Source organism: Microchirus variegatus (assembly GCF_963457635.1).
Source record: "Microchirus variegatus genome assembly, chromosome: 23".
Lineage (NCBI taxonomy): Eukaryota > Metazoa > Chordata > Actinopteri > Pleuronectiformes > Soleidae > Microchirus > Microchirus variegatus.
The window spans coordinates 1,632,432-1,645,879 of record NC_139824.1 but is presented as its reverse complement, the minus strand read 5'-3'; positions in this window follow the sequence as shown (position 1 = coordinate 1,645,879).

Here is a 13,448-nt window from a genome sequence, read left to right as displayed (position 1 = left end):
CGCTCAGTTGGCCACGGCTTTCCTCCGTAACGATCACCATCGCTCCATCTCCTACGCTACGTTCTCTACGGAGTTAAACCGGGTTTTTGACAACACTTTTCATAACAGTGACATTTCTAATCAGTTACTCTCGTTGAAACAGGGTAACTCTTCCGCCGCCGACTTTTCCGTCAGCTTCCGTGAGTGGCTGGAATGATGCGGCTCTAAGAGCCATTTTTCTACGTGGGTTAACAGACGAATTACGGGACGAACTAGCTACTCGAGACATAGCACCCCATCTGGAATTGTTAATTGAACTAGCTATTCGTCTAGATTGTAGGCTCCGAGAGAGGCGAGTTGATAGACCACTTAATCCACCCGTTCGTGTTCCCGAACCTACTCGTCTTCCCGTCTCCTCTTTTCCGTCTTTTCCTTCTGCTAACAGCGTTAGCATTTCCGAACCCATGCAGCTGGGTCAAACACCATTATCCCCCACGGAGAGACGACGACGGTTGCAGTCTGGAGCCTGCATTTACTGTGGACAACCTGGTCACGTCATTGCAGCTTGTCCCCAATGCCCAAAAGCCTGAGCTCACCAGCACACGCAGGAGTGCTGGTGAGCAGGACCATCTCCTGTCCTGCACCCACCCGTGTCTCACTGAAGGCCCAACTTCGCTGGGGCCAAGACTGTTTCTCCACCACCTGCCTGGTGGACTCCGGAGCTGATGAAAGCTTCATCGACACTCATCTGGCTGAACAGGCTGGCATTCCGACGACACCTCTACCCCAACCCAAGACCATCTCAGACCTCAACGGCAATCTATTGGCAGAGGTTACTCACCGCACCATTCCCCTCACCCTGGTCCTGTCTGGGAACCACGTCGAGGAGGTCCAACTTTTCCTCATTCCGGCCTCCTCTGCTTCTGTGGTCCTGGGTCTTGCTTGGCTGTCTCTGCACAACCCCTCATTCGACTGGTCCTCGGGTCATCTGTCCAGCTGGAGCTTCCACTGTCATTCCCACTGCCTCAGGTCCGCTCAACCTTCTCCACAGAGACCTGCCAACGTCCCACCGGTGCCACCTGACCTCTCCAGCGTTCCCGAGGTTTATCATGACCTAGCTGAGGCGTTCTCTAAGGACCGGGCCCTCTCCTTATCCCCTCATCGTCCATACGACTGCGGCATAGACCTCCTTCCTGGCGCTACTCTCCCGTCCAGAAGACTCTACAACCTCTTCCGCACCGAACGTCAAAGTATGGAGGACTATATCAACCAGTCCCTAGCTACAGGTCTCATTTGCCCCTCGTCTTCTCCAGTAGGGGCTGGGGTTTTTTTTTGTGGAGAAGAAGGATGGATCCCTTCGCCCTTGCATTGACTATCGTGGACTAAATTACATAACAGTGAAGAATCGTTACGCCCTTCCTCTTCTGGACGCCGCCTTTAATCCTCTCAGCAAAGCAAGAATCTTCTCCAAACTCGACCTACGGAACGCATATCACTCGGTTCGTATCAGAGAGGGGGACGAGTGGAAGACGGCGTTTAACACACCCATGGGACACTTCGAATACCTGGTTATGCCGTTTGGCATATCTCCCGCGGAGAAGAATTATGACGTGGGGAATAAGGAGCTCATGGCGATCGTCCTGGCCCTACAGGAATGGCGACACTGGTTGGAGGGGACCGCCCAGCCTTTCATAGTCTGGACCGACCACAAAAACTTGGCCTACCTCCAGAACGCCTGACGCCTGAACTCTCGCCAAGCTTGTTGGGCCCTGTTCCTAGGCCCCCTCAAGTTTTTGTTGACTTTCCGCCCTGGTACCCGGAACGTTAAGCCCGATGCACTCTCCCGGCTCTACTCACCAGACCCTCTGGAGTTGGAACCTGGGACCATCCTGCCTCCTTCCTGCATTCTGGGCGCTGCTACGTGGCCAGTGGAGGCAAGAGTCCGCGAGGCCCAGCTGACCGAACCTGATCCCGGAGGAGGACCACCGACCGTCTATTCGTCCCAGAAGCTACCCACTCAGGGTTTTCTTCAATGGGGTCACTCCTCAAAGCTGGTCTGCCATCCTGGTTCTGCACGCACGCTCCAGTTCCTGAAACAACGCTTCTGGTGGCCCACCATTTCCCAGGACGTCGCCACCTTCGTCTCGGTGTGCCCCACCTGTTCCAGAGGCAAATCATCAAACCGCCCACCTGCGGGACTCCATCCCCTCCCCCATCCCCCATCGCCCATGGTCACATATTGCAGTTGATTTCGTTACTGGACTTCCCCTCCAACAACAACACAACTGTTCTGACTGTCATAGACCGTTTTTCCAAGTCTGTCCATTATATCCCCCTCCCCGCCCTCCCCTCCGCCATGGAAACAGCCGAGACGTTGGTACAACACGTTTTCCAAATCCATGGTTTCCCTACTGACATTGTTTCAGACCGTGGTCCTCAATTCTCCTCCCATGTCTGGACGGCTTTTTGTTCAGCACCGGGGGCTTCCGTCAGCCTATCGTCAGGGTACCATCCACAGTCTAACGGCCAAACAGAGAGGGCTAACCAAAGTATGGAGGTGGCTCTACGTTGTGTCGCCGCTCACCACCCTGAAGACTGGAGCTCTTTCCTACCATGGATAGAGTACGCACATAACTCCCTCACTTCTGCCTCTACTGGCGTCTCCCCATTTATGGCTTCCCTGGGCTACCTACCTCCGCTCTTGGACCAGACCCTGATCCAGGATTTCCACCGTGATCACCCTGATGCTCCTGTCTTGGGGCAGGTGGCGCCCCTTGAGTGGGAGGTACTGTCACGATCCACATTTTATGGTTTCCGTATTGTTTGTTATTGTCTGCTGCTCCATGTTCTCCCTCTCTCTCTTTCACCCTGCAGGGGGCGTGGTTGACCCAGTTTTCAGAATGACATAACAAGGCTCTTATTTTGAAAACACCTGCAGCGGCTGGAGTTCAACAGAGTCTGATGGCTCTGACAGCATTACGCTCAGCTGCGCAATACCATAGCCCGTGATATCCAAAAATAAGTAGTAATATCAGCACAATAACTGTTGAGGAATACAGAGCGAGACTGAACAGAGGAGCTCAGCTTCACGGCTGAGACACAAACACCGCTGGACGCTGCTGCTGTTGTGGACAGGTGCGCCTGCAGTTATAAAACCAATCAACGATTATTAGACTAAAACATTGAAATTTGCTAATAATTGTATAATAATAATGTAATAATAATGTTCATACTCAAAACGGTCGGAGCAACCTTAGCTTAGCATTTTTAAACGATATGCCATGTTTGTAATAGATCTGTTTTGTAGTAAAGCAAACTGTCACCTGCAAAGTTTGTGTTTAACTTTTTTTTTTTTTTTTTTAACCTTCATCTACTTTTGAAAAATGCTGCCACACTGCTGATGTTTTTGACATGGATGTGACAGGAGGACTGACTGTAGCCTAACAGGAAAAGCTCAAAATTCACGTCTAATTAACGGCAACGCTAATCTGTCTGTCGCTCATGAGCCACGGAGCTGAACCAAAATAGTGGAAAACAAGGGGGGTGTTCTCTGAAGACAGGCTGTTACCTGTGAAACATGGTAAAACACCCATATTATACTTGGTACGTTTGTCACGATCCATTACACTTTCCACTTTTCTGCTTTTAGTTTGTTTTGTCCTTTGCTGCGCTCTGGTGGTTGTTCTCTCTCTCAGCAGGGGGCGTGGTTGACCCAGTTCCTCAGATGACACCAGAGATGACACCAGAGATGACTCCACCTGTGCAGCTCCTGCCCAGCTGTTCCTGATCAGCGATCACGCGGACTTATAAGGCGGGGCTTCGCACTTCTCTGGTGTCAGATCCATGTTTTCACTCCGCTGGTAAAGACGTACACTTACCTAGCTTGTAGAAACTTTGACTCCGACCTGGTTACTTACCTGAACCTTCCTCTCAGGTCTCCACGTCTCCTGCTGCTGAGAACAACACCGACTCTACTGCGGATTCCATTCTTCCGGGATTGCTTCCACCTGTTGTGTCTCCAGCTTGCTCGTCATCTCCATTCCACACGAAGCAGCTGCTTCGCCACAGACTCTCTAGGACTTACGTTCTCCTCCATTACATCCTGAGTGAGTTCTTTCCACCTGGAACACAAGACAGACTGTGTTGCCACGAGAGAGCTGTAGTGGATCCTGGCTCAGTTGTATTCGTTCACTTTAACTTACCTTCGTGTGGTCATTTCCTATGTCGCTTGTAAACACCTGGTAGTTAATAAAAGAATACTTTTACTTACCTGCCCCTGTCCTGTCTGCATTCGGGTCCTCCTATTATAATCTCTACGTTTCCTTTAACAGAAACGTAACAGTTGGATCTGACCAACCATGGACCCAGCAGACAGAGACAGCTTTAAGCAAGCGCTCATCGCACACGGTGAAGCGATTAGCCGCCACGAGGCTTTGCTAGTAGATGTTGCTAACGCTATGAAGATGCTAACAGCTAGCCTCGGGCCGCTTCAGTCCTCCGCTTCACCAACTCCTCCGTCTCCTCAGTCTCTTCCGGTAGCTTCGCCACTCCGACCTGCTATGCGCCCCCATGAGCCATTTGTTCCGACTCCCGAATGCTTTTCGGGGGAACTGAACAAAAGCTCAAGCTTTTAGTTTCAATGCTCTCTGGTGTTTGACTTACAACCGGCTACTTATCCGTCTGACCACGCAAAGATAGTGTTTGTCGTCAATCTACTCCGGGAGAGCCGCTCAGTGGGCCGCGGCCATTTTTCGTAATGTTGATTCACGTCCAACTTCCTACTCTGCCTTCGCCACCGAGTTAAACCGAGTCTTTGATCATTCCTTTCAAGAATATGACATTGCTAATCGGCTACTCGCGTTATGACAGGGCAGTTCTTCGGCGGCAGATTTCGCGGTGGATTTTCGGATTTGTGCTTCAGAGAGTGGGTGGAACGACACCTCACTTCGAGCTATTTTCTTACGTGGGTTAAACGATGAGTTAAGAGACGAATTGGCCACTCGAGACGGACACCTAGTCTCGACGCTCTAATAGACCTAGCCATTCATCTAGACTGCAGACTTAAGGAGAGGCGACGCTATAGACGGCGTTCTTCTCCTTGTCGTTCGACCAATGTTTCTCACTTCCCCGTCTCTACTGTTCCGCCGTTTAAATCACCCACTCCTAGTCAAAATAATAATAGTGATCCTATGCAGCTGGGCCGCACCCGTCTATCATCCACGGAGAGACGACGCCGACTGCAGTCTGGTTCCTGCATCTATTGTGGTCTCACTGGACATCTCCGTGCCTCATCCGCCCAAAAGAGCAAGCTTACCAGCGCACGCAGGAGTGCTGGTGAGTACAGCGGTTTCTGTTCCTGCACCCATCAGAGTCTCGCTTCCAGGACAACTTCAGTGGGGAGAAGAGAAGTTGTTCCTCACTTGTCTCGTCGACTCAGGAGCCGACGATAACTTCATAGACACTCTTCTGGCTGAGCAGGCGGGGATTCCAACTATCCCGTTGGACCAGCCCAAGACCATCTCCGAATGTGGAAATCTACTCGCCGAGGTGACTCACCGTACCGACACCATCACCATGGTCCTGTCTGGTAACCATGTGGAGGAGGTCCAGCTGTTCCACATCCCTGCTTCATCAGCGTCGATCGTCTTGGGGCTTCCCTGGCTGGCTTGCCACAACCCGGTCTTCAACTGGTCCACTGGTCAACTCTCCAGTTGGAGCGTCTACTGCCACTCTCACTGCCTCAGATCCGCCAGACCTTCTTCTCCTAGACCTCCAGACATCAACCCCGAACCTCCTGACCTCACCGGTGTTCCAGCGGCGTACCATGACCTCGCTGAGGTTTTTTCCAAGGGCCGTGCGCTTTCGCTACCACCACATCGCCCGTACGACTGCGCCATAGATCTTCTTCCTGGGGCCACACTACCATCGAGGCGTCTGTATAATTTATCTCGAGCCGAACGTCAAAGCATGGAGGACTACATAACCCAGTCTCTGGTGACTTGGCTCATCAGGCCGTCCTCCTAACCAGTGGGGGCGGGATTCTTTTTTGTGTCCAAGAAGGACGGGACTCTCCGACCGTGCATTGACTATCGTGGCCTTAATGATATAACCATAAAGGACTCTAGGACTTACGTTCTCCTCCATTACATCCTGAGTGAGTTCGTTCCACCTGGAACACAAGACAGACTGTGTTGCCACGAGAGAGCTGTAGCGGATCCTGGCTCAGTTGTATTCGTTCACTTTAACTTACCTTCGTGTGGTCATTTCCTATGCCGCTTGTAAACACCTGGTAGTTAATAAAAGAATACTTTTACTTACCTGCCTCTGTCCTGTCTGCATTCGGGTCCTCCTATTATAATTTCTATGTTTCCTTTAACCGAAACGTAACAACGTTCCTCCTAATGAAATTAACCATAAAAAATAAAGAAAGAAATTAGTCGACCAATCACAATTTTGGTCAAGCCAGAGCGTGTCGACTTTACAGCCCTAATAAATATATTTATTATATCAGTCATTTTTGTCCATGATTAAGTTATTTGCTAAATACATATTTTTCTTTTTATTTTGATGGCAATAACTAAGGCCCACTTTACATTACGCTTTTCGCGACATCGGCGAAATTTCCCGCTGTTGCGACGTCTTTAGACACACCGCCCGGAAATCTGGCAGGACACCCACGGCCAGGCTTTTAGCTAGGATTTTTTTGAAAAAGGTTTGTCCCCCGCCTTGCCCTCATTGCCGGGCATGCAGAGCTTTTGAAAATTTGTGGTAAAATGGGGCATTTGGAGGCTTTTTGAAGGATCATTATGGTGACTCATGAAGTAAGGGCAAGTAACTCAAAATGGAAAAAAACTGAAAAACCGAAATTAATTATTGTGTCAATTTCGTAACATTTATTTTATTTTATTTATTTATTTTTTAATATATTTTTGTTGTTATGGCTGGGACTGTGTGTACTGACATCACCAAAGTCAAGGCATTGCAATTATAGAGGGTGTCTCTCATCTGGTGCAGACCTTTTTTTTCTGCGCACCGCCCCTGCTGACTCTGCACTTCTCTCTCCTGCATTGTGCGCCGCTGTAAGCGGACCCTTTTGTATGGATGAAATATATAATTTCTCTGTGCGCAGTTTCATCCCCACATCCATATATGACACATGTACATAATGCTCTTTATGACGAGGATCAATTACAGTCGCGATGAAATACAGGGGATCCAAGTCTATCTAAGTAAACAGATTCTCAAGAGCGCACATTTCATTGTTTTTACTCCGTGGTCTCATTCTTTCTTTAGAAGACACTTTAGCGCTGTAATTAAGGGAATAACAGATGCATCAGATGAGCTGATCTTTTTAGTTAACACGTGCGCACCTCGACAAAAATTACGAGTAAAAAAGTTGAAGTCTCACAAACACATAAAGTTCATGATCACGGAGGTTGAGAAAGCTGTGCACGAAAAGGTGATCCTGCTGTCCAGACTTGTGAACTTATTAAATGTTTTTTTTTTAACTTAGAAAATATATAAATTTATATATTCTATATTTTATAAAATATAAAATAAAATGCTTGAGGGGCTTTACTGGGGCTACACAGATTTTTGACGGGGCTATAACAACCCCTATCCCCGGTGTAGCAGGAATCAGCGCCACAGGCAGAAGTAGTAGACCCAAATCGAGCACACTCCTGTAACCAATCATACTGTCTGACTGAGGTTAGGACCTCCTACCTCATTAACATACGGACACAGAAATAAATAAATGTATAAATGTAGGTGAACAGAAATGTAGAAATAAATAAATGTAGGTGAACAGAAATAAATAAATGTAGGTGAACAGAAATGTAGAAATAAATATAAAGCATTTATTTATTTATGCATTTCTATATTTATTTATTTATTTCTGTATTTATTTATTTATTTATGCATTTATTTGTGTATTTATGCATTTATGGTGCATTTATTTATTTATTCCTGTATTTATTTATGCATTTATTAATGTATTTATTTATTTATGAATGTATTTATTTATTTATGCATTTATTTATTTATTTATTGATATGTCAGGTATGGTCCTCCATAGAATACAAGCTAGCGGGAAAAATGTCGGTGGCTATGGTCTGGAGTACGGCTCCGTTTGATAACCGGACTCAGACATGGGAGGAATATTGCAAGATTCTTCAACATTGTTTTGACGCTAACAAGATAACAGAGGTTGGTCAACAGAAAGCAATTTTGCTCAGTTCGGTGGGCAGTCAGACTTACGTCTGATGAGAAATTTGCTAACTATGTTAGTCAAGGGGCAGAGGGTACAGATGAGACAGACACAGATGAAGTAATGTTTACACTGTACACTCTGACTGTGTTGGAAATACCAACAGAAGAGCCGTTTGTAGAGTCATTGAGAGTAAATGATACAGACATACGATTTGAAGTTGACTCAGGATGTGGGGTGACAGTAATGAATCACTCTGTGTACAAAACTCTATGGAGGGAAGAGGTACCAAAACTACAACCATGCAGAGTCAGACTTAGAACGTAAACAGGACACACTGTTAATGTTTTGGGAGCAGCTAGGGACAAGGTGCAGAAAAAAAACAATTCGGAAATAAACCTACCTGTGGTAGTAGTGACAGGTACAGGCCCTAGTTTAGTAGGCAGCGGCTGGATAAAAGAGCTAGGCTTACAGTGGAGAGCAGAACCTCACATTCACCATATCAGAGAGGAGACCTTAGAGGAGGTACTCGGGAAACATGAAGAGGTTTTCAAAGAGGAGTTGGGGAGATTTAATGGGCTCCCAGCTAAGATGTGGACAAGGAAGCAACCCCCAGGTTTTTTAAAGCCAGGCCTTTTCCATATGCAATGAGAGGAAGGGTGGAGGCAGAATTAGACCGTCTCTTAGCTCAGGACATAGTGGAACAGGTTAAGTATGCCGAGTGGGCAGCGCCTGTAGTTCCTGTCCTTAAACCAGACGACTCAGTGAGGCTGTGTGGGGACTACAAACTGACAGTGAATCTAGTGTCAAAACTAGAGCAGTATCCTATTCCCAAGATTGAGGATTTGTTTGCCAGCTTGTCAGGTGGACAGAAGTTCACAAAATTGGATCTAAGTCACGCATATCACCAAATTCCCTTGGATGAAGACGCAAAAAAGTATGTGACTATAAACACACATAAAGGCTTTTTCACTTACAAGGTGTTACCTTTTGGAGTGTCTTCCAGCCCAGCAATCTTTCAACGGACAATGGAGGGTCTGCTGCAGGGAATCCCTCATGTGGATATATTCTTGGATGATATACTTCTTACAGGAAAAAATGACCAAGAACATCTCCAGACATTGACCAAGGTGTTGCAGCAGCTAAAGGATGCCGGTCTCAGGCTCAGGCGGATGATGAGAAAATGTAAGGAAGGCACACTGACAGAAAAGGTGGCCAGAGTGTTATTTGGCTACAGAGTAACCCCTCAGACTACGACAGGTCTATCACCAGCAGAATTACTTTTAGGGAGAAAGCCGCGTTGCACACTGGATCTAATCTATCCGGATTTGAACAGGAAGGTGCTGAAGAAACAAGAACGACAAACCAGAGATCATGACATCAAGGCAAAGGCACGCTGGTTCAAAGTGGGAGAGTCAGTGCTGACCCGGAACTTCAGTTTTGGGCCCAAGTGGATCCTGGGAGTCATAGAGGCAGTGACAGGACCAGTATCCTATAAAGTGATGCTTGGTGATGGGAGTGTAGTCAAGAGACACATGGACCAGATTCTGATGCATCAACAGACATCAGAGAAAACAGAGAGACATCATACTGAGACAATGCAGCAAAGTGGCACCACCATCACACAGGACAGGACATTGCTGGATGTGGAGGATGTTGTTCTCCACAGTCAGACTGGTGTCTCTGGAGGAAGCAGCTGTGGATCCAGAGCAACAAACCATGGCTGTTCTGATTTGAAGAGGAAAAGAGGGGTGCACAATCCCAAAATTGCAGTAAATATGTTTCTCTCGTTTTCATAACTCAGAGGGAAACGACAGGCGCTATGACTCCATACAAGGGTAAGATTTTAAAGAAAAAAAACGTGACATTTTATGTAGGAGTATAAGTCAATGTATCTGACCTGACTGTATTTTTTATTTGCGGACAGACTCAGCTTGACTCACCCCACAATTCTGCTGTGACTTTACATTTAGTGGAAACTCTCTCTGCAAGGCCGGAAGTGTGGGGAGTAGACTCTGGAGTCTTTATATGTAAGTAACTTTAATCTAAAAAATGGTCTTGTTTGTGGTGTTTTTTAAAATATATATATATATATATATATATTAATGCCTGTTGCATCTCTTTTTGTCAGCGGCATGTAAGACACTATGAGACACTCCAGAAGAACTTACATATGAACAGATAAAGTCAGCCAGACCTTGAGGCCCAATCAGGTGCAGCCCGGAGCAGACAGAGAAGAAAGAGGGTACGATTGAAATCAGTGCATGATTTAAAAATGTTTTTTCTTGACCTTAATACTAAGTACTAATTGTGACATTTTACTAAACTAACTGGTTAATTAGACAAATGCATACATATGTGTGTGTATATATACGCAAATGGAGCAGCACTAATTGTACTACTTGTGTTTCCAGCTGCTGGAAGCGAGGAGGGCTGTTTTAACCAAGGATGAGATGGACTTCTGCAGGGGCATCACAATTGACCTGATGTCTGATGAGGAGGATGGAGGACAAACTGTGTTTTGTAATTGTGGGCTTTAAATTAAAATTAAAAATTAAAATAAAATGTGATTTGATTTGATGGCTCAGCTGATGGAGAAGCTGGGTGGATATTCAGCCTCCATCCTTCAACAAGAGAGGCTAGAGAGGGACCCAGAGTACTGAACAACCCACCACAGAAGGCTGCATAATGGGGCACTCTCTGCAAGACCTGCTCCAACTTCTGACCCTGAAGCAGCCAAGAGAGATTTTTCATAAAGCATGTTTGTTATTTGTTTTTTTGTTTTCTGAAATAAAGCTTCACTTTCTATATGTACTTTCTAATGTCTCTTATTCTCTATTGGGAAGTGGAGTTATCACTATATAATAATAGCAATAAGAATAATTAGTAGTAGTGTCATTAATAATATTATTAATATCTATATTATTATAATCATTATTAAAAATGGGAGGGGCAAATGACCATGTGTTCCAAAGGTGACTAATGAGTGAGGCGTTTGCTGTCCAATCACAGGATTTTACTGTGGAACTGTGTGTCAGTCAGAGCAGGTATGACGATCGCTACATTGATATGCTAATTAGAGCCGTTAGCACCTAGCGGGGGTTCGCGGGCGGGCGGCCCCTGCACCCCCCTCCCCCGCGACCCCCCCCCCGTACGTTACCAGCAATGATCGGGCGTTATGGGGAACAGGCGAACGTCGGGGCGTTCAGGGCAGTTATCTGGCATGAGCGGCGCCGATAATCTGGGTTTTCATGCAGTGGTAATGTTTCATGTTCTGTTGGATACATAGAGCCTGCTTAAGGGGGAGGGATGTAGTAACGTGAAGTTCCACAAGGTGGTGCAGTGGGTCTGGTGTACCGCAATATACATGTAGAGCAAGCGAGGTTTTGTTTATTTTTCAGACCAGCTCCATGCTATGTACGTGACATGTACACTGCCTGCCTTTTGCTACAGTTCTATGAAGTAAAGCAGTGTTTCCTCATCTACTTGTTTCTCGTCTGAGTTACTACAATATTATAAAAAAATAAAATAATAATAATTTCCCCCCCCCCGTTTTCGGTGCCCCCCCCCGCGGATGACGGCACCCCTAGCATTTGCCTATACTGCCGGCTCTTTCTGTAAACGTGTTCAGGGAAGTTCACTTGTCTCACATGTCAAGTTTTGGAAAGATCAGACAATGTTAGGCTTTACTTCCTGTTATGGGTGGTCCACTTCCTGTTGGGAGGTCATTGTTTGCAGACATGTTCAGGACAGGACCTGCTCAGCGTGTACATGCATAGACTTATAATAGTAGACGCCGCATTGGCTGCTGGGGCGCAAGAAATGTGGCCGTCATCTTGGACCAGTCATTCTACTATTAGTTGAGCAGCGGAAGCAATACGATGCCAGATCATTGTGCAGCATATTCCTGCGCTAATAGACGGACGTTTGAAAACAGGGCTCGAGGGATTACTTTTAGGGTCTATGGCCGTTTCTCAATATCCATACTTGTGCGTACTTGTCCGTACTTGCGTACTCCCGTACTTGTGAAAACGTCATCAGCCTCAGTCCTAGTTCTGTTCCATTTCTCAAGAACGCAAGCAGCGAGTACAGTTCTCATACCCTGTTCTCGCTCCGCCCATTTTACCAAGTATGCATCGGGTGGTCACTTGAGCGTACTTGGGAAAGCCATATATCCCAGAATGCATTTCGGCGGAACATAGCAGGATAAAATACAAATATAAACCTGAAAATAAACCTTCTGTGTCCGGGAACGGAGTTTTGAAATCATTTGAGGCGAGAATTTAGTCATTTAGAATCCAAACATGTGGTTTGTGTAATAAGATATGACGTATTTATAGTTTGACAACGGCGCTGTCGGAGGTGATCAGCTCCGCCTCTGTGGACGCTCGGCGCGCACAGTGCCCGGCACAGAGCAGAGTTACATCAGCCTGTCCTGATGAAATGATCCGCAGGCTCAGACGGCTCCGTCATTACATACTTGGTGTGATCGATAGATTTGTTGTTGACATTTTGTTTTTACTGCAAACGTTTTGACCTGACAGTGTGAACTTTTGTATAATATTAATGTTTCATTTATTGTAACTTTGAATTTTAGATTTATTTTAAAGTCGCTGTTACGTTTTCCCTTTAAAGGGAAAACCTGGGATTTAAGGTGGAGGACTAGATGCAGACAGGACACAGGTAAGTATCCGGCTCCGACTCGACCACGGGTTTGAGGAGGGACACATGGAAGGTCGGGTGAATCTTCAGTGATAGTGGCAACTTGAGACGGACGGAGGTGGCGTTGATGATCTTATCTACAGGGAAGGGGCCGATGAATTTAGGAGCCAGCTTACGAGATTCGACTTGGAGGGGCAGGTCTTTAGTCGACAACCAAACCTTTTGGCCGGGTAAGTATTCTGGAGTAGGGGTGCGATGACGATTGGCTTGCTTCTGGGATTGTTGGGAAGCCTTAAGAAGTGAAGCTCTAACCTCTAGCCACAAGGCCTGGCATCGTTTCATGTTGGCATGAACGGACGGAACCGCTACTCTATCCATGGTAAGAAGGAGCTCCAGTCTTCAGGGTGGCGAGCGGCGACACAGCGTAGAGCCACCTCCATGCTTTGGTTCGCCCGCTCAGTTTGGCCGTTAGATTGTGGGTGGTAACCCGGAAGACAGACTGGTGGAGGCCCCCAGCGCCGAGCAGAATGCCTTCCAGACCTGGGAGGAGAATTGAGGTCCACGGTCCGACACAATGGCAGGGAAGCCATGAATGCGA